At 48.0% G+C, this 20020-nt stretch overlaps 1 pseudogene across 1 annotated transcript in view; it reads right to left on the bottom strand.

Annotated features, from left to right (window-relative positions):
- The window catches only part of LOC148505416 (lamin-B2.L-like), a 36255-nt pseudogene extending 16459 nt beyond the window's left edge, over window positions 1–19796 (bottom strand). Inside the window, exons 1-8 of the transcript XR_015869894.1 lie at window positions 19646–19796; window positions 17550–17680; window positions 17283–17453; window positions 16915–17040; window positions 16487–16707; window positions 8561–8900; window positions 291–395; window positions 17–136 (exon numbers count right to left, since the gene is read on the bottom strand). The product of XR_015869894.1 is annotated as a lamin-B2.L-like (transcript). The remainder of the gene's footprint in view (window positions 1–16; window positions 137–290; window positions 396–8560; window positions 8901–16486; window positions 16708–16914; window positions 17041–17282; window positions 17454–17549; window positions 17681–19645) is intronic.
- Between the last annotated feature and the right edge of the window lie 224 nt (window positions 19797–20020).

Below are 20020 nucleotides of genomic sequence, written 5' to 3'. Positions count from 1 at the left end.
AATACTTTAGACGTACCTCTTCATCACTGTTCACCAAGGAGATTTTGAAGTTACCATCTATTCCCCAAGAAGTTTGGTTCTTCCAGACCAAGACAGAAGGAGGGCTATGGGCCACGCCTGCATCTGCACTGTATATCTAGTGAAACATGGCTGCATTAAAAATCTAGACAACTTAAACTATTACACATCAAAATCAATGTTTTAGCATACGTCACAGAAAGCTACTTGAGGACTCACAAGATGTGAAATGCCCCTTAAAGGATTAAACAAAAAAAAAAAAAACACCTCACCTTAACAGACTGGCCTGCTTTCAGCACATACTTGGGGGTGAATTTGTAAACGATTTCTTTTTCTCCAATTTGAAACTTTAGTTTCCAGCTCCCTAGAGATTGGTCCTAGGAAGTAAAAGATGTAAAGTGTAGCAATTAAATTTCTCCCCAATTCTTTTATCTTTTAAAAAGGTAAGACACTACAGAAGCACATACACTACACTCAGGGGGGGATATCCAATTAGCTGCGATAATAATTATTTAGCTGAAAACCTATTGGATTATTCTCCCAAATTTGCCACTTATCGCATGTTTGCGCGGTCCCATTTATCATGCTATCCTATTGCAAAACAGGAGATTACCAATTTGCACTATAATTCTTGCATGGATGACAGGTGATAAGTACAGGTGGTTAAATCAGCCTGTACCCCAAAAAAGGTAAACTAAGGTAGGGTAATGGTATAGAAGGGCGTTAGTGGCTATAATCCAAAGGTCTGGGGTTCTTAAATTGTGTCAAATGGCTGTTATATGTATATTTCTCTAACAGCAAAAAAAAAAATATGTAGAAAGCACTATTTTTTGGCTAAAATAAATGCTGTAGTAAAACTAGGGGTACATTGAAATAGGTGTACGTACATTTTTGTGTCATTATAGGGCTTTTTATTTTCAATGTTAAAAATACACCTGTCACTTGCACCTCCAATGTTTAAATGACTTGTCCCACTACTTGAAACCCATTTTTCAACACTTAACTTTTCACCCCAAAAATGAAATGTCAGTATTGGCCAAATTAAGCCAATTAAAAATTAGCTTTGCCTATTTAGTAATTAAGGAGGGTGTCCCAGTGGTCCTGCACCGTCCCAAATTTTTTTTGCCAAAATTAGGGTTTTTTCAGAACTTATCATCACCTGCTCTAAGATGGTAAAAAGAAATATGCAATAATTCCTATACAGCTGGAGTCTCCCAAACCCAAATATTCAGAAATACGGATTTTTTTTAAGCATGCCTGAAATAGTGACAACTTTGCTTTTTGGTACAATGTACACAAACTGTGCTTAAGGGACAAGCTTATTAAAACTAAAGTATAAAATTACCTTCAGGCTTTGTGTATTAGGTGTATATGAACAAATTAATTTCATGTATGTACAAAAACTGAGTCACACAATTATTGAAAATATGGTATCAAATTATATGCAGGCTGTGTGTATATGAAACAAATGCTTTCCATGTTTAGATTTGGGTCCCATTCCCAAAATGTTTCATTATGGTATGCAAATATTCCAAAATACGGATTATTCCAATATCCAAAATACTCCTGGTCCCAAGATTTCGCATATAAGAAAGCCGCGGCTAATAAGATAGCCCAATAACCATTTTTGGAGAAAGTTGGTTAAAGCTTCTGAGAAAACAAGAGATATGGTAAGAACTTACCTTTGTTATCTCTGTTTCTACGAAGTCCATAGGGTCCACAGGGTTGACCTTGGGGTATAGCTGGATCTGGATCCACGGGCACCACGTAGTTAAAGCTTTGCTGCTCCCAGGATGCACTTGGGTCCGTCCTCCTCTATACCCCGCCCCCGACCACATGCACCTCAGTTGGTAAGCAGATAAGGCCGGAGGAGGAGACTAAACAAAGAGAAGGAAGACTGGAACACACAAGAAACCATACTCACAGAAATGGGAGACGGAAAACCGGTGACCAGCCACACAGCCCATTTGAAGCCAGGTGCGTCAGGGCGGGCGCCCTGTGGACCCTATGGACTTCGTAGAAAGAGATAACAAAGGTAAGTTCTTACCATATCTCTTGTTTTCTACTTCAGGGTCCATAGGGGGTCCAACCTTGGGGATGTCCCAAAGCAGTTCAACTAAGGGCGGGGACGCTCCTGTGCTGAAAGGAGTCCCCGGCGCCCAAAGAATGCATCCTGAGAGGCGAAGGTGTCAAACGCATAAAACCTCAAAAACATCTGAATTGAAGACCAAGTAGCCGCCTTATACAGCTGAACAGCGGAGGCGCCACATCTAGCAGCCCAAGAGGGACCCACAGAACGAGTGGATTGAGCCTTAACAGAGGCTGGCACAGGTAAACCCTCCTGTGCATAAGCCTCACAAATAACTGAACGAAGCCAACGGGCTAACGTTTGCTTGTTGGCAGGCCAACCCCTCTTGTGAAAACCGAAGAGGACAAACAAAGAATCAGACTTCCTAACCGAAGCAGTCCGGTCCACATAGATTCTAAGTGCCCGGACCACATCCAAGGAAGCCTCACCAGCAGAAAGATCAGGTGACTGAAAAGCTGGCACAACAAGTTCCTGATTAATGTGGAACTTTGAAACCACTTTGGGCAAAAACTCAGGACGCATGCGGAGCACCGCCCTGTCCTGGTGAAAAATCAGAAAAGGAGGGCGACAGAAAAGCGCCCCCAATTCTGAAACCCTCCTGGCAGAAGCAATTGCCAGGAGAAAAATGGTCTTAAACGTCAGCCACTTGAGCTCCACCGACTCAAGCGGCTCAAAAGGAGGACTCTGCAAGACCCTCAGTACCACCGCCAAGTCCCATGGAGCCACCGGAGGCACGAAGGGAGGCTGGATCCTGAGAACACCTTGGAAAAAAGTGTGAACATCTGGCAGTGTAGCAATCCGTCGCTGAAACCACACGGACAAAGCAGACACATGAACCTTCAGAGAGGCCAGGCGTAAGCCGAGGTCCAAACCCGATTGAAGAAACTCCAAGATTCTGGAAACCCGGAACACCTGCGGATCATAGTTTCTGGATTCACACCACTGAAAATAAGTGCGCCACACCCTGTGGTAAATCCGCGCGGAAGCAGGCTTGCGTGCCCTAAGCATGGTACCAATGACCGAACTGGAGAAACCCCTAGACCTCAAGACGGCTGTCTCAAGAGCCACGCCGTCAAAGACAGCCGACCCAGATCCGGGTAAAGGCAGGGCCCTGAGACAACAGGTCCCGACGCTGAGGAAGAAGGTACGGAGCGTCGATGGAGAGGCACCTCAGATCGGAGTACCAAGGACGTCTGGGCCACGCCAGAGCCACCAGCACGAGCGTGCCTCCGTCCTGCTTGAATTTCCGCAGAACCCGAGGAAGCATAGTGTTCCCGCTAGGCTGTTTTAGCAGGGCGCGGCACCCTGCCCTCCTTCTGGAGGGCAAAAAGCACCCTGCCCTCCAGGAGGAGGGCAAAAAGCGCCCTGCCCTAACAGCCTGCGGGAGCCGTTCTCACCCGCGGGACGCAGTGTCCCGCGGGTGGACAAACATGCGGTGACCCGGTCACCGCCGGAGAATAGACACCGGGCGCATGTGCCCGGCGTCTATTCTCCCTTTCTGCAGCGCTTGGGGGCTGCCCGGCATGTCCATAAGCGCCGGGCACGCCCCCAAGTATGACGAAAAGGGGACGAGTCTTATAGACACGCCCCCTTTTCGTAACCACGCCCCCTTTTCGGACGCGCAGCGCGCCTTCGGCGCGCTCACAACATTGCCCTCTCTAGCTCCGGCACCCTGCCTGCCGCCGGAGCTAGAGGGAACACTAGAAGCAGGGATATCGGAGGAAACAGATACGCCAGGTGAAACGTCCATTTCACCGACAGAGCGTCTACCAGACAGGCGCCTGCGTCTCTTGTCCTTGACCCGTAAACGGGCAACTTGTGATTGTGATGGGAGGCCATCAAGTCCAGCTCCGGCAGCCCCCACCTGTCCACGAGTAGCTGAAACACCTCTGGGTGAAGCGACCATTCCCCGGGATGCACGTCGTGACGGCTGAGGAAGTCCGCCTCCCAATTGAGGACTCCGGGAATGAAGACTGCCGAGATCGCTGGAACGTGACACTCCGCCCAAGCAAGAATGCGAGACACCTCCGACATTGCTGCCCGACTGCGAGTTCCCCCTTGGTGGTTGATGTACGCCACCGTGGTGGCGTTGTCGGACTGCACCTGAACCGCCCTTCCGTGAAGAGCGGGGCCGGACGACTGCAGGGCCCTGTACACAGCCCGCAGTTCCAGGATGTTGATGGGGAGAAGTGCTTCTTCCGCGGACCAACGACCCTGAAGCGATAATGAGCCGGTCACTGCCCCCCCAACCCCGGAGACTGGCATCCGTCATGAGCAGGACCCAGTCTGGGATCCAAAAAGGGGCGCCCCTCGACCAGATGCGCTGTCTGAAGCCACCAAGCCAAAGACTGCCGAACCTCCGGGGACAACACCAGCATCTGAGAGCGGATCCGGTGAGGTAACCCATTCCATTCCGATGCAGGGGCCGGGAATGGAACTGGGCAAATTCCACCATGTCTAATGTCGACACCATGGACCCCAGAACTCTCATAGCTGAATGGACCGACAGGCGGCAACTGCTCAGGCAACTGTGTATCCGCAACTGCAGGGAGGAGACCTTCTCCGGAGTCAGGAAAATCCGTTGTTGACGAGAATCCAGCAGGGATCCCAAATGAACCATCCGCTGTGATGGAATCAGGGAGGACTTCTTCCAATTTATCAACCACCCGTGTGCTTGAAGACAAGCAATGGTCAGGTGGAAATGTCGAAGAAGCACCTCCGGGGAGCTCGCCAGCAGCAGAAGATCGTCCAGGTACGGCAACAGACGTAGACCCTGACCCCGAAGGTGGGCAGCCATAACTGCCATCACCTTGGTGAACACCCTTGGAGCCGTGGAAAGGCCGAAAGGCAACGCCCGAAATTGGTAGTGATGGTTCAGGATAGCAAACCTCAGATACCGCTGATGTGCCGGTGCTATGGGCACATGGAGATAGGCGTCCTGGATATCGAGGGACACCATATAATCCCCGGGTTCCATCGCCAGAATGATGGAACGTAACGTTTCCATCCTGAACCTGGGAACTCTGAGGTATCTGTTCAGAGACTTCAAATTCAGGATAGGATGATGAGAACCATTGGGTTTCTGTACCAGAAACAGAGTAGAATAGTACCCCGTCCCGCGCTGAGACTGCGGAACGGGAACAATGACCCCTGCTTGTAGCAAGGATTCTATAGCTACCTGAATCTGACCAGCTTTGGTCTTGTCCAGAGAAGGACTCGTACAGAAAAACTGGTGGGGTGGCCTGAACCGAAAAGACAGGGCGTACCCCTGAGAGACTACTTCTCAAACCCAGGCATCCGTGGTGGTATTGTGCCAACACTGTGCGAATTGGAGAAGTCGGCCTCCCACTCTGGGGTCCCCCAGAGAGAGGCCCGTCCCATCAGGCAGCAGGCTTATCTTCCTGCTTGGAAGAAGGGCGCCTAGCACTCCATGCTTGCTTCTTGGGCTTGGGTGCGGCCTTGGTCGCCGAATGTCTCGGGAAGGACTGGCCCTTGGCCTTACCCTGAACCCGAAAGGACCGAAAGGCAGAGCTCCTCACTTTAGCCAGCGCAGAGGCCGAAGGGAGGAAAGCCGACTTGGACTTAGCCAAAGTATCCACTATCTTGTCCAAATCCGGACCAAATAGTGAATCACCATTAAAAGGCAAGGCCTCCAGACCCTTTTTTGAATCTGCATCAGCCCTCCAGGACCTCAGCCACAGGGAGCGCCGAGCACACACCGCTGCAGCCGACACCCTAGAAGTGAGCAGGCTGGCATCCAAAGACGCTTCCCCAATATAGGAAGCTGCATCCCGCATCTGTCCCACTAACGCTCTCCGGATATCCAGAGCCTCCTCAGGAAAGGTATCCTCCAAGGCATTGGCCCATGCCTCAATGGCTTTAGCCACCCAGGAGATAGCCATGGACTAAATGGACTTTAAACAAGTCTCCACCTTCCTGTCCGTGGGATCCTTCAAAGAGGAGATAGACGGCAATGGCAGCGTCGCGCTTTTGATCAAGCGGGTAACGTGGGAATCCACCGCCGGCGGAGTCTCCCATTTCCTGCAATGAGCTTCAGGAAAAGGATAGTTCGCCGCCAACCTCTTCTGTGGATGGAACCTCTTACTGGGTAATTGCCAGGCCGCCGCCATATGATCCGATAATTGATCAGACAGGGGGAACACAGTTGAAGTCACTTTGGCCTTTTTAAAATTAGGAAACTTCGACCTAGGAGCCGGCGCATCATCCTCAATATGTAGGATAGCCCGCACCGCCCTAACTAAGGCTGGAACATTAATAGAGGACTTATCTTCCACCTCCTGCCCCATGGCATCAGAGTCAGAGTCCTCATGGATTTCTCCATCATCTGAGGACACTTCCGAGTCCGACAACTGCGCAGCTAGTGAACTCACAACCGGACGTTTAGACGCCCTTGGTGGCACATTACCTTGCAACATGGACTGAAACGCCGAGGATGAAGCAGCCAGACTCTGTACGGAGCTGGAGAGAACATCCACCCAAGGCGGAGGAGCCGTCGGAGCAAAACTCTGCAAAGGCACTACAGACTGACCGCAACATTTGTGGAACACCCGGGGAATGGGGGATGGTGGGCTGCGGCAACGCCCTAGAAGGGACCGCTGATGGGACCGATAACCGGTCCGCAATAGACGCCAGCACCTGTGAAAACATCGCCCAAGGAGGGTCCTGTGATACAGGGGGCTTGGAGGGGCCTGGTACCAGCTTGCACCGCCCGCACAGACCATCCTGAGATAAGTCCTCCCCATCAACTCCAGCAGCACAGCGTCTGCAGGAAAATAGCACAGAAGCCACAGAGCGCTCAGTCTCCTCATCAGACATGATACCGTAAATCACAAGAAATACGTATCACCAGAGGAATTACGGTTTTAACACCCGCGTACTCACCAGTATGCGACACAACAGCCCAGATATGGTACTGTGTAGCACACAACAGTATGTGACTGACCCCACAAATACGTGTTTTATATAAGTGAGGGTCTCAGAAAAACGCCCTTCCCCCACCCACCTGCCGGGCCGTAGGAGAAGGAAAGGGATAGTTATAAGCTGACAGCAAGGAGAATAAGTCACAGACAGGCAGCACTAGCAATAGTCACATACAATGCAGAAAAGTTAGTACTCACTGCACCTTCCGCTACAATCAACCGCCCTGATTCAGTGTCTGGGAGGGCTATAGAGCTATGTACACTGTCCTTTAGCAGGGGAGAGGTACACAGGGGGACCGGTCCACTTGAAACCGCCTGGGAGTCTGCGATGCCTGCCAGTAAAGATGGCCACCGGAGACCTCAGAGGAGGAGTGGCCGTAAGATAAGAGCAGCTCAGCGACGCCAGACTGCTAGTTGAAAGGCGCGCTGAGCTGAGGGGAGGAGCCGCTAGACAGGGAAGGCTGCCTCCCCTGGCTAGCAATTAACCCCCGGGTTGACGGTCCCGCTACCAGCCTGTTACCCTGGTGGTCTAGCAAACACGCGGGGTATTCCTCAATAGAGGGGGAGCCCGCCGCCGCTAGCGCCTCCGGTCTGTCCCCAGACACCGGAGGCTTCTGACTGCATAACCCGCGGCTTACCTGATCCCCGTCGCGTCCGGAAGCAGTCAAGGGAGTCCCCAGAGCCCGGCTAGTACAGGCTGTACTGGCGTCGCGGCGCCAGCGGGGAGAAGGAGCGGCAGCGTGGACGTCCTAAAGGACAGTCTGATGCTGCCGCTCTAAAAGTGTAAAAAAAGTAGAAAAAAATAAAAAATGTCTCTTTTAAAATAAAGCTTAGGGGCTGCTCCTGCAGCCCCACTGCGACAGGGTGACCCGACTCCGGCCGGGCACCAACTAAAACTGAGGTGCCTGTGGTCGGGGGCGTGGTATAGAGGAGGACGGACCCCAAGTGCATCCTGGGAGCAGCAAAGCTTTAACTGCGTGGTGCCCGTGGATCCAGATCCAGCTATACCCCAAGGTCAACCCTGTGGACCCCTATGGACCCTGAAGTAGAAAAACGGGTTATCGGGCCCAATCGGATACACCCCTATGAGAAGAAAAACAGCCATATGGTGTTACATGCTACAGGTTAACACACGTTGTAGCACACTTGGGGGGGCGTGGTAGGAACTTGCCGTGGCATTGGGGGTTTAACCACATCGTGGCCCCGCCTTGTGAAGCAGGGGGAAGGGCCACAATAACATGATCCACTGCGGGAGTTCAGGTGAAACAATCACTGGCAATGAGCATGGCATCAATTCACACTGCGGGGAAAGCTTGGGGGGCAACTGCGTCTCACGGTCATGCCCTTTTCTAGTGACCATGCCCCCTTTTCAGGCATGCGCAGAGTAGTGTTCTTCAATGAGAGACGCTCTGCCTATTACCAACCCTAGAAGAAACAGTATGCTGAGGTTTTAATCTACAAATATGAAAATAATGTGCAATAAAATGCTGATATGTTCTGTCTGGGCACTCACCTTGTCAGAATTATTTTTCAGGTGAATATACTTTCCCTCCAGATCAATCTCCTCTATAGTGATGCTACCAGTAGCACTTGACTGCTGCGATATATGAAATTTACTAGTACTACTTCGTCCACTAGTGATGCCAGAGCCCTCTACTCCACCAGCACTGCTTGAACCACGTGAGGAGATCCTACTCCAGCTACCAGAAGTCTGAATGTTGCCACCTTCTTCACTTTCTTCAGCTTCAACACGTTTCCTCTTGCTACGAGATTGGCGGGTGGTAGAGGAGCTGCTGCTGGATGTAGCTCGTGACACTGTAACACGAGATTGTGGACTTGGTGACAATTTCAACCTTTAAATTGAAACACAAGTCAGTATTTAAAAGTAGTTCTAGCATTTTGCAAAGCAAAGTAATTCTTACTTTATGCATCGCTACAGTAGCCATAAAACATGGGTGGTCAAAATAGTTTATATGCTATTACAACATTTAAAAATAATTTATACAAAGATTTCAAGTCTCTCTAACGAAAAAAAAAATAAACAACCCGTGAACATCTTAAGATTTGCCCAGACACATCTAGGGTACAATGTGCAAGTGTGTGAATCATTTGTAAAAATGTCACTCTGAAAATAGACAAATATTTCTCCAGTAATGAGTTTTACAGAAATTGCATAATTCTAATAGTGTTCCCACTATCTTGTATTAGCGGGGCGCTGCACCTTCCTCGATTTTAAAATGGCAAAATGCGCCCTGCCCTTTTTGCGGCGCCTTGCTTTCCCTACACACAGGACAGTGTCCCGAGGATGGGAAAAGTTGCGGTGACAGATCACTGCCAATTGAACATACGCAAGGCATCTCTACACCTAGAGGGGAGTGTTTGGGGTAAGCCCAGCACCTGTGGAAGCCCCAGGTGTGACAAATTGGAGGCGTCCTAAGGACACTATGATTTTTATGTTTTTTCATGTGGGGATTTTTCCTCTTTTTATTCAATAAGGAAATGTATTATTTTAATGTTAATTCTACACTGGTTATTACTAGCATCTGTATATAGTACCTAAGAATTAAAGTACTTTTCATTGACTGAACACTCCAAGCGCTGCTGTATTCTTTTGTGGTTAATAACAAGAGATATGGTAAGAACTTACCTTTGTTATCTCTGTTTCTACGAAGTCCATAGGGTCCACAGGGTTGACCTTGGGGTATAGGTTGGGAACCAAATCCGGGCACCACGCAGTTAAAGCTTTTAGCTCCCAGGATGCACTTGGGTCCACTCTCCCTATAACCCCACCCCCAAGCCAGAGGCACCTCAGTTTGTAAGTAGCCAAAGGCCGGAGGAGGAGAGAAAAAGAGAGAGAATACTGGAACACTCGATAACCATACTCACAGAAATGGGAGACGGAAAACCGGTGACCAGCCACACAGCCCATTTGAAGCCAGGTGCGTCAGGGCGGGCGCCCTGTGGACCCTATGGACTTCGTAGAAACAGAGATAACAAAGGTAAGTTCTTACCATATCTCTTGTTTTCTACTTCAGGGTCCATAGGGGGTCCACAGGGTTGACCTTGGGGATGTCCCAAAGCAGTTCAACCAAGGTAGGGGACGCTCCTGTGCTGAGAGGAGAATCCGCCGCCAAAAAGGAAGCATCTGAGAGGCAAAGGAAACCAATGCCCAGAACCTTAAAAAGGTGTGGACAGAAGACCACGTGGCCACCTAGCAAGGCAAAACAGCCAAGGCGCCACCGCGAGCCACCCACGAGGGTTACATGGCCCGAGGAAAAACAAGCATCAACAACAGAAAGGCCTACCCATGGGTAGGCCCCTGAAGAAGACATACGAGGCCCTCCAGACAACATTTGGCCACAGGCCAGCCATCCTTTCCTGTTAAAACCAGAAATCTCAGACCACCAATAAGGAGTCCGATTTCCGTCAGGAACTTGAACGGATCACATAAATCCACAGAGGCCGGACCACAGTCAATGAGGCCACACCAGCCGAGAGGACTGGGGACTGAATGGCCGCACCATAAGTTCCAGAATAATATGGAACCTAAAAATCACTAAGAAGAAACACAGGGTGAGAGCAACTCACACCCTGACAAGATGCCCTCCAGAAGAGGGAGCCACATGAGAACGCTCCCAATTCCGACACTCACCTGGTTGATATAAACTCCCTGAGAGAAAGCCAAAGCAATAGACCATGTAATGGCTATCACAACCCGCGGTTCCATTAACTTTCCCCGGAGTTAACGAAGAACCACTACTAACTCCCAAGGAGTCCCTAGGGAGGACAAATGGAGGCATAATCCAGAAAACACTCCAAAGGATGAACTGGATACCAGAGCGGAGCAATTCCATATCTTAATCATACTGACAGTGTAGAGATCCGCACTGTCAGGAAGGCCAGGCCGAGGGTGAAACCCAAGCCAGCCGGAAGGAATGCCAGAATATCTGGAAATCCTCAACACCAGAGGATCGTATCGACAGGTATAATACCATAAGAATTATGGCTGCCACAGTTTGTGGTAGGTCCCAGCAAAAGCTGATCCATGTGCTCTAATCATTCCAACAATGACAAAGCCAGGGAAGCCGTAAGACCACTGTAGGGACGCAGTCAAAGACAAACGACCCAGGTCCAAGGCAAACCCCAGGACCCTGAGACAACAGGTCTGGGCAGTGAAGCATCAGGAATGGAGTATCGATGGAGAGACTCCGAAAAACCAAGTACCCCTGACATCTGGGGCAATCAGGAGCCCCCAGCAGGAAAGAATCTCCGTCTCGATTGAAACACTTCCCTCGAGGAAGAATGGAGACCGGAGAACACAGGTACACAAATTGGAAGAACCACTTCACCGACAAAGAGTCACTGAAGGTTGCTTCAGAATCCCCAGAGTTGGACTGTAACACCATAGTGTGATAGAGTCAGAAGGCCATGAGGGTCACCTCAGGAGGGCCCCCCCCCCCCCTCTGCTCACCAGGAGATGAAACCTCTCTTGGGGAAGAGACTAGTCCCCGGGATGCACGTCGTGACGGCTGAGGACTCCCGCTTCCCAATGGAGAGCACCTGAAATGAACACTGTCGAGATGGTAGGGAGGAGACCCTCAGACAATGTCCGAATGTACGACATACCTGACATTGCCACCCAACGAACAGTATTGCTAAAAAGGAAGCCACTGTTCTGACCCTGTCGGACTGAACTTTTTCAGGTTCACCAGGAAACAAGGGCTATGCCAGAGTGAAGGCCCAAGACAGGCTAAAGTTCCAACAAGTTAATTGACAGGGTGGAATCGACAGACATCCAACTGCACTGAAATGGATGCGAACCAGACACTGTCCTTAGCAAAGAATACCCAGGACGAGATGGCCATAGTCACCCGAAAAGGGACCGACTTGCCTCCGGGGAGAGCATCATCGTTTGAACAGTGAGCAGACAGAAAAAACTTGTTCCATCTGGAGATAAGCCAATTATGGAAAGGCCTGGAATCGAACTAAGCCCATTCCACCCTTCCAAAGGCAGACACTGAATAGTGGACCATGCATCCCAGAGTGTAAAGACATATGTCGACTGCGCAGACATCCATGTACTCCTAATGGAAGAGTGGAGATGCCGTCTTACGCCAGAAGAATTCTCAGATTCTGAGAATCCAGCAGGGCTCCTAGGTGAAGAATACCAGAGAGGGATGCAGGGAGGACTTTTTCCCCACTGATTAAACGTCTGCACCCTGAAGAAGCCACAGTCAACCTGACTCGGCTGTAAAGTACCCAGGTGATCCTGCTAAGTGCAGGAGGCCATCCAGGTACAGGAGCATTGGGATATACTGAACAGAAGAACTGTCAGAAAATCCAAAACGCTGGTAAACCTCTGTGGGGCTGAGGACAGTCCCAACAGGCAGAGCCCGAAAAATCGTAAGTGCTGTGATACAGCAAACCTCAGTCCATGCTGAGGCAAGGTCTCTGTAAGTACCCGTAGGCACGCGTCCTGTATATCCAGTGATACCATAAAGTCCTCAGGTTCCAAACATAGTATGATGGAGCATAGGGATTGCCTCCTGAGCCCAGGTAGCTTTAGGAACTGGTTCAGGGAATTGAGACAGAGAATAGGCCAAAGAGGACCATTCAGCCACCGCACCAGAAAGAAAGCAGAACAACCAGTCTCTCACTGAGAAAGTGGGGATGGCCCAATTAGCTCCGCTTACCGCAACAACTGTATAGCTTTCTGGATTTGTAAGGCCTTGTTCGGGTCCGAATAAGGGCCTGCGTACCATCACATGGAAATAGGCCGCCTGAGCAAAGAGAGGGCATACCCTCCTACCCACATAGCCGCGGAAACTAGACACTAGTACCGGGCGAACTGAGAAAATCGCCATCTCCCAGTGGTAGGCTTGTCTCGTCAGGCTGACGATATATCCGTAGGTTCAGAAGCAGGATCGGCTGGCAGTCCAGGCCTGCTCGGTACTGGATATGTCGGCCCTTGTAAAGGCCGACAGTCTATGAAGAAATAGACCTTTAGGCTGACCCAGAGGACAAAAAGACTTAATAGACTTAGTCTGAGGCCCTGTAGTGGGCATAGCTGAAGGTGGGAAATTTGTACTGCCACTGTCAAGGTCAGGACCCAACAAGATCTACCCTATAGATGGTATCTGCACCTCTGCATTCCCAGAGCACAGCCATAGGGTATTACGGAGGATACCGTCGCAGCCGGAACTCTGAAAGTTAGGAGACTGATATCCAATATAGGCATGTCCACCTATGACAACTGCATATATTATGTGAGCGACCAAATACATTTGAACCCCAGACGTGTTGGAGGGGAAAAAACATTACAAATGCATCAGCTCTGTATGCAATAGTATTAACCAACCATGCTATAGCCATGGTAGGATGGGTAACAACCCCTGAAAGCGAGTATACTGATTTCAGGCAGAGTTACCACCTACGGATCAGAAGAATCCGACCACGCAGGAATGGGATGCGTAGTAACGTCTGTAATCCGACGAGTAACATGCCCATCCACCCCAGGAGGGGCTCGTGATGACCCTCAGGGAATTTGGGACAGGAGGCCAAACACTGTTGTAATACCTCATATCTGGCAACAGCCAGAGTCCAGCCATGCGATCCACCCGCTAATCAGCAAAAGGGAACCAGAAGGCACGTAATACTGAGGGTGTATGATACAGGTGCAGATCAACATTCACTCTAACCAGAATGGACCTGCTACCAGCCCTAAAGCAGGGATAATAATACTTGAAATAGGCTTCCCCCCCGTGTAAGAGGGAAAGAGCCCAAAACAGTATCCAGTTCACGGCAGAGCCAACTAGGAAGTAACCACAGGGCGTCAACCACGCCAAATTGCGTTTCGTAGAAAAACGACATCCACCCAGGGTGGCTGTTGTGGTAATCCCTGTAAGGGGCATGACAAACTATTGTGACACCAGGGAGAATTCATATACTCGAAAAACCCCTGCAGGGAGCGATAGTCTGTGTCACAGGGGAAGAGTGCAAGAAACTGCGAGATACCCTGAGATGAAAAAGGGCAGTATGGTGAAGTAACCCCAAGTGAGGTACAACAACAGGGCCCACCCGGAGATCCGCAATCGAGAGGATCACGAGAAAACAAACTGCCCAAGGGGGTCGTGAAAGGGGCTGGCACCAGATGACTCCACACAGAACCCTTTAAGAGTTAAATCCTCCGCACTAACACCTGCAGCACATGGCTTGCAGGATAGTAAAAATGGGTGCAGTATAACGCTCTATCTCCTGGTCAGACATATCTGACCAAGCCTTGCGATCAAGCAGCGCTATACTGGTCCTGACTGATACTAAAAATTAGCTGCAGGGACCCATTTTCAGCGTATGCAACACACAGTTCCACTCAAAATATGGCAACGTGCAGCACGCAACAGTATGTGACAAACCTCACAAATATTAACAAGTATATAAATGTGAGGTCTCAGAACCACCCCAACCACAGCTGTATTAGGGCAGATAAGGAAAAGGGATAGATATACACTGACAGGTGAGAGAATAAAGTACAGTCAGCACTAGCATAAGTCACATACAATGCAGATATACACATATATACATAAACATGTCATATAATATACTGCACTATTACACTGCATGCAACTTACCCAGATTCAGTGTCTGGGAAGGCTACAGCACTGTGTACACTGACCTGATGGTGAGGTACGCAGGGGGACAGGACCAACTGCCATCGCCGGAGATTTCTGCTGCACCGCAAAGAAATGGCCGCTGGAGACCTCAGAAGAAGCGTGGCCCGTGCAGGAAGCAGCTCAGCGACGCCAGACTATAGCTACTGAATGGCGCGCTGAGCTGAGGGGAGGAGCCGCTGTAACAGGGAAGGCTGCCTCCCCTGGCCGGCTATTAACCCCCGGGACGCCGGCTCCCTACACCGAACACTAAGTCCCTGGTGGTCTAGTGGACACACGGGGTATGGGGGGCCCGCCGCCACTGCCGGCGCCTCCGGTCTGTCCCCAGAGACCGGAGGCACAGGACTGCATTTCAAATGCGCGGATCACCGCAACCGGTGACCCGCGCCTTACCTGCTCCCCGTGGATCCAGCAGCAGTCCTGGGCGCCCGCAGAGTCCGGCTAGTACAGACTCTGGGGTCCCGCTGAGATCCCCAGATCTGTACTGGCGTCTCAGCGCCAGCGGGGTGACGGAGCGGCAGCTTAGACGTCCTATGGACAGTCTGACGCTGCCGCTCTGAAGAATCCAAAGTAAAAATAAAAAACGTTGTCCTTTAGAAAAAATAAAGCTTAGGGGCTGCTAATCAGCTCCCCACTGCACTAAACGGTGACCAGACTCCGGCCGGGCACCAACTTAAACTGAGGTGCCTCTGGCTTGGGGGTGGGGTTATAGGGAGAGTGGTCCCAAGTGCATCCTGGGAGCTAAGCGATTTAACTGCGTGGTGCCCGGATTTGGTTCCCAACCTATACCCAAAGGTCAACCCTGTGGACCCCCTATGGACCCTGAAGTAGAAAGTTCTATATCACACCAGGACACTACCTGGTTTCTTTGTGCAGCAGCTGAAGTGTTTATAGACAGTGAATATTGAGTACAAAATTTTGGATTCAAAGGGACTCTTAGTAGCGCTACCCATTGTTTCTTTATTCTTCTCATATGTTATACGACCTCTCTTAAAGTAGGCCACACTGCTTAATGCAAGATGTGCTCATCTGTTACAATTGAAAGGCAGTCTGGTGTCGAGAATTATCGCTAAAAACACAATTTAATCCATTAAATAACTTTGGAATTTATCTGCAGCATAAACAGAGCCGTCATATACCAGTGACCGAACACGTCAGATGGTGCCCAACACATTATACCAGCACCAGAGACTCCACATATCAACATCAATTACCCTACACACCTGCCTGTGTCCTCTCTACAGCTGGCTGGTCACACTGGAAACCAGCATCTACTCCTAGTCCCTACAGTACCAGCATTTATAACTAGTGTAATCTAGGTTTTCTTAAAAAAAGGAAGATTTCTGTGTTGTTCGGCTTAATGGCCCTACGCCAGTCACCAAGCAACTAGAATTCATGCAGCTCAGTGTTATTTTTAATGTTTTTATATTAAAGCCTAAAATCATAACCTGAAAAATGTATTGTAGTATTGCTATTTACTATAGAATATCCTCAATTTGTGTTCATTATAGCAATGGCACCACATGAATCTGTGGTCAGGGCTTCAGTTTTTGATTAATGGTGTATTTTCTCATGAAAAAAAATCTGTTGTCTACAAACTAAACATATTTGAAAAGTAACTAAAGTATCAGTACATTAAATACAAATAAGGTAATTACGTGCAGTTAAATCCCTTTCAGCTTTAAAAACACACACATACCAGTACTTTGTGTATTGACTTGTTGGGTTTATGGGTACACCATTAAAGTCACCACTGACTGAAAACTCTTTACCTCTCCTCTTCTCCTTCCAGCAGCTTGCGGTAAGCATTTATCTCCATGTCTAGAGCAAATTTCACATCTAGCAATTCCTGATATTCAGTCAGCTGCTGCTGTATATGGTCCCTCAGTGCTGCTATTTCACTCTCCTTATGGTCCAGCAGTCGGCGGTATTTGTCACGGTCACTGGATACTAAATCCTCCAATTCACGTATGCGGTCCTCTGCTGCATTCAGCTGAAATGAACATATTATAAAAGTCAGAAACTGTATATTCAGCAGCAGAACTGCCTATAAATACCAAAGAAAAACTGAGCAATGTTAAAATATAACCTCATTTACTATTAGATAATATATATATAAGCCCCATAAAACAAACTAACAATAATAAATGAGAATAAGAACAGCATAAAAAACAAAAGCGTGTTCTTTCCTGGGCTGTACCTGTTTCTGAAGACCGGTCAGCTGGTAACTGAGAGTCTCCATCCTCATTCGTGCCTCAGACAGCTCCTCACGAGCTACGTCTGCAGCCTGGTCATTGTAATCCGAAGAACGCTTGATGTTGTCCAACTGCAATGAGTAAAGAGATATCTAACCACACGGAAACCTCTACAAGAAGAAAGGTTTTAGCTCTTACTTACTGCTGTAAACACAAGAGTTGTATATAAACATCATACATGCTTTGAAATCTACATTTTGCCTTTTGCATAGGATTCCTTTTCACCAGTGGTTTTCCAGATGGATACATTTGTGTGGGTGCAGAGGTAATGTAACAAACAATATGTATAATGTAAAAAAAACAAAAATAATACCTTTGCCTGGTATGTCAGCTCCAGCTCTTCTCTGTACATATTAACTTGTTCATCATGCTGTTTCCTCAGCTCATCCAGAGCCTGTGCCAGTTTGGACTCATAGTCATACTTTTGGCCTTTGTCTACTTCTACTAAACTGCGCTCATGACGCTTCCTGGTCTCTCGGAATTCCTGCAGATAGTAACATGAAATTACGATACAGGAATGGCCCCTGATGGTCTATAACCATTGCATGTAGTAACAGGAAAGGTGTAGAAATGGTCCCACCTCCTCGTGTACATTCTTCCTGAACTCCAGCTCCTCCCTCAGACTCTGGCATGGCAGCGATTCTCAGAGTCAATACGCATCAAAGTCTCCTTTTCCAGTTGCTTCTTAGCAACAGCATGAGAATCTTCAGCCTGTTAAAGCACCATACTTAGTCCATTCACGTGCAATACATTTTACAGGAGTAATGTAACATTTACCCAACACTGTACAAGTGACTGTATAAACTGTGAGCATGTTTTTATTTAGCCAATGTGTATACATTTCAATTAGATTGACCTTTTAAATAACCTGCCAATAAGCAAGCTTGCAATATTCCAAAAGAGCCCTATGGTTACAAGCATTTCTTCAGTGAGTGAATTAATACTGTACTACCTGCTTTAACCCACGTAACAAGTGTGTGAGCGACTAATCATGATCTATATTGTTTATGAGTGCCTTATTAGAAATGTATTGGGTCTTTGGGTTCACATTGATATATTCACTCTAGTTATTGTGATATTTCCAGGATGATTAAAACATAGTATAGCTTCCTTGTAAATTTATAGTTATTAATGTTTATTGATTTTCTAATTGGGCTGAGAATTTATTAAAATATTTGATATATCAGTCTGTCAATTTTATCGATGTATTTGGGGTTCCCAAACTCCCCTACTAAGGGCAGCAGACAAACATATAGGGGGAGATTCTAATGGCCATTTTGATTAGAATAGGTCACGTCCAGCACTAAAGATATTATATCGAAGAGTCACATGAATCCTTAGTGAACATATTAGTTGAGTAGCCATTCAGTGAGCAATCTTCAAGGTCACTTAGATCTCTCAAATTATTTTAAAACATGTAAAATAATTTAACCCATTGGTGCATCAAGAAGTAAATTCATACAATGTCACGCAAGGTCTCACAGCTTACATGGCAAACACCCCATGTACAAGCAATTACGGCCGTTATTGGCGAATATAATCTCCATAAGAGTACCGACAACAGGGCACATAGGTATCTGTTTAAACAGAGGTCGAAAATTTAGCATTGGGTTTGTGAATGATCAGTAGCTGTAGAAATAAGATCAAAAATGGCAAAACGGGTGGCTGAATGTAAATAGTAAGTCACTTGGATAGGGGACGCAATATTAAAATAATCCTGGTGACTGCAACATACACAATCTGGTCTGCTCATATGGGGCAAAACACAGATGCCACCTTCACTTAGCAGTTTAGTAATTATAATAACAGCTTTCATTTATCAGTTTCTCTTAAAGACTTATGCCCTATGCTGGGCATCTCCTCCATACAGACTAGCATGGAAGAAGCTTCCAAAAACAGTCCTCTACGAAAACACCCAGATACATTTGGTAAATTCAAGAGTGGTGCACAAGCTAACTGTCCCCACAATGTAGTATGCCTATGCAAGCATTGCTGCATAGTAATGGTACACCAACATACTGCCAATAAGTGACTTCATTACTCCCTTACTTCATTACAAAGCTAAACACTTATTATAGGATTACATTTATTAACTTTAAGCCAATAACCACCATAAAATCACAAGATCACCAAGAAGCAGCTCATACATATGTATTCCAACCCCAGAAGGCCGCCCATGCAAAACCTTAGTAAGATGCAGGGAGACACCAATTCAAAGCTTAATCCTTTTGCTGAATACTTCGGCCTGCGGGTGGATCAGCGGGATAGTGCCCTGAAATCGGGATGGTTGGGAGAACTGCATCTTCTATATTCGACCGCACTGGTCGAGCGCTTTAAGAGCCGCCCCTGCACTTATTAGAGGTTAACAGAAAAAAATATATAGCAATAAAGAGTAGGGATATGGGTTTCTTTTAGCAATGTTGGTTAGGCTGAGACACAATAACATACCGTTAAAAAAAAAAAAAAATTAGTCTCATGAGGAAAAAAAAATAAAATAAAAGTACACATTAGGAATCTTATTTTTTTCTTATGTATCATGAGCAGTCTTACAGATTGTACTGCTGTAAAACATTAAAACATACATAAACTTAGGAAGGTCTCCTGTATTAGAAACTATTATGGCAGGCAATGATACGGGCAGCAATGATTATATATAACAGCAGTATCACAACATACCTTAGCAAGCTGAGCTCGTAGATCAGCCAGTTCACCTTCCAGATTTCGCTTCTGATCAAGGGCTGCACTCAGTTCTGCCTCACTCCGGAAATGCAAGGCCTCTAGGTCCTTATTGCGTTGTTGTGCATGAAGCAGATCAGCATCTTTCTTTTTGTAGCTGGGGAAACAAATGCGTTAAGACAGGGGGAAGGAAACACAGAGAGCACGCAATTGGGACAAAAATACAATGGGGAGGAAATTCAATTCAGCGCGATGATGAATAGCTGCAGGAGGGAGCTCCCGCAGCGGAATGGGTATGATATACCACCGGCCGCATGTTCGATTCCCGTCAGCGGCAGCCCGACAGGAGCAGAGTTAGAAGCAGCGGAAGCCCGA

This window comes from Taudactylus pleione, unplaced genomic scaffold (assembly GCF_031769625.1).
Source record: "Taudactylus pleione unplaced genomic scaffold, aTauple2 ptg000454l, whole genome shotgun sequence".
Classification (NCBI taxonomy): domain Eukaryota; kingdom Metazoa; phylum Chordata; class Amphibia; order Anura; family Myobatrachidae; genus Taudactylus; species Taudactylus pleione.
Note: the sequence above shows the minus strand (reverse complement) of the source record. Positions and strands in the feature narration are given on the sequence as shown.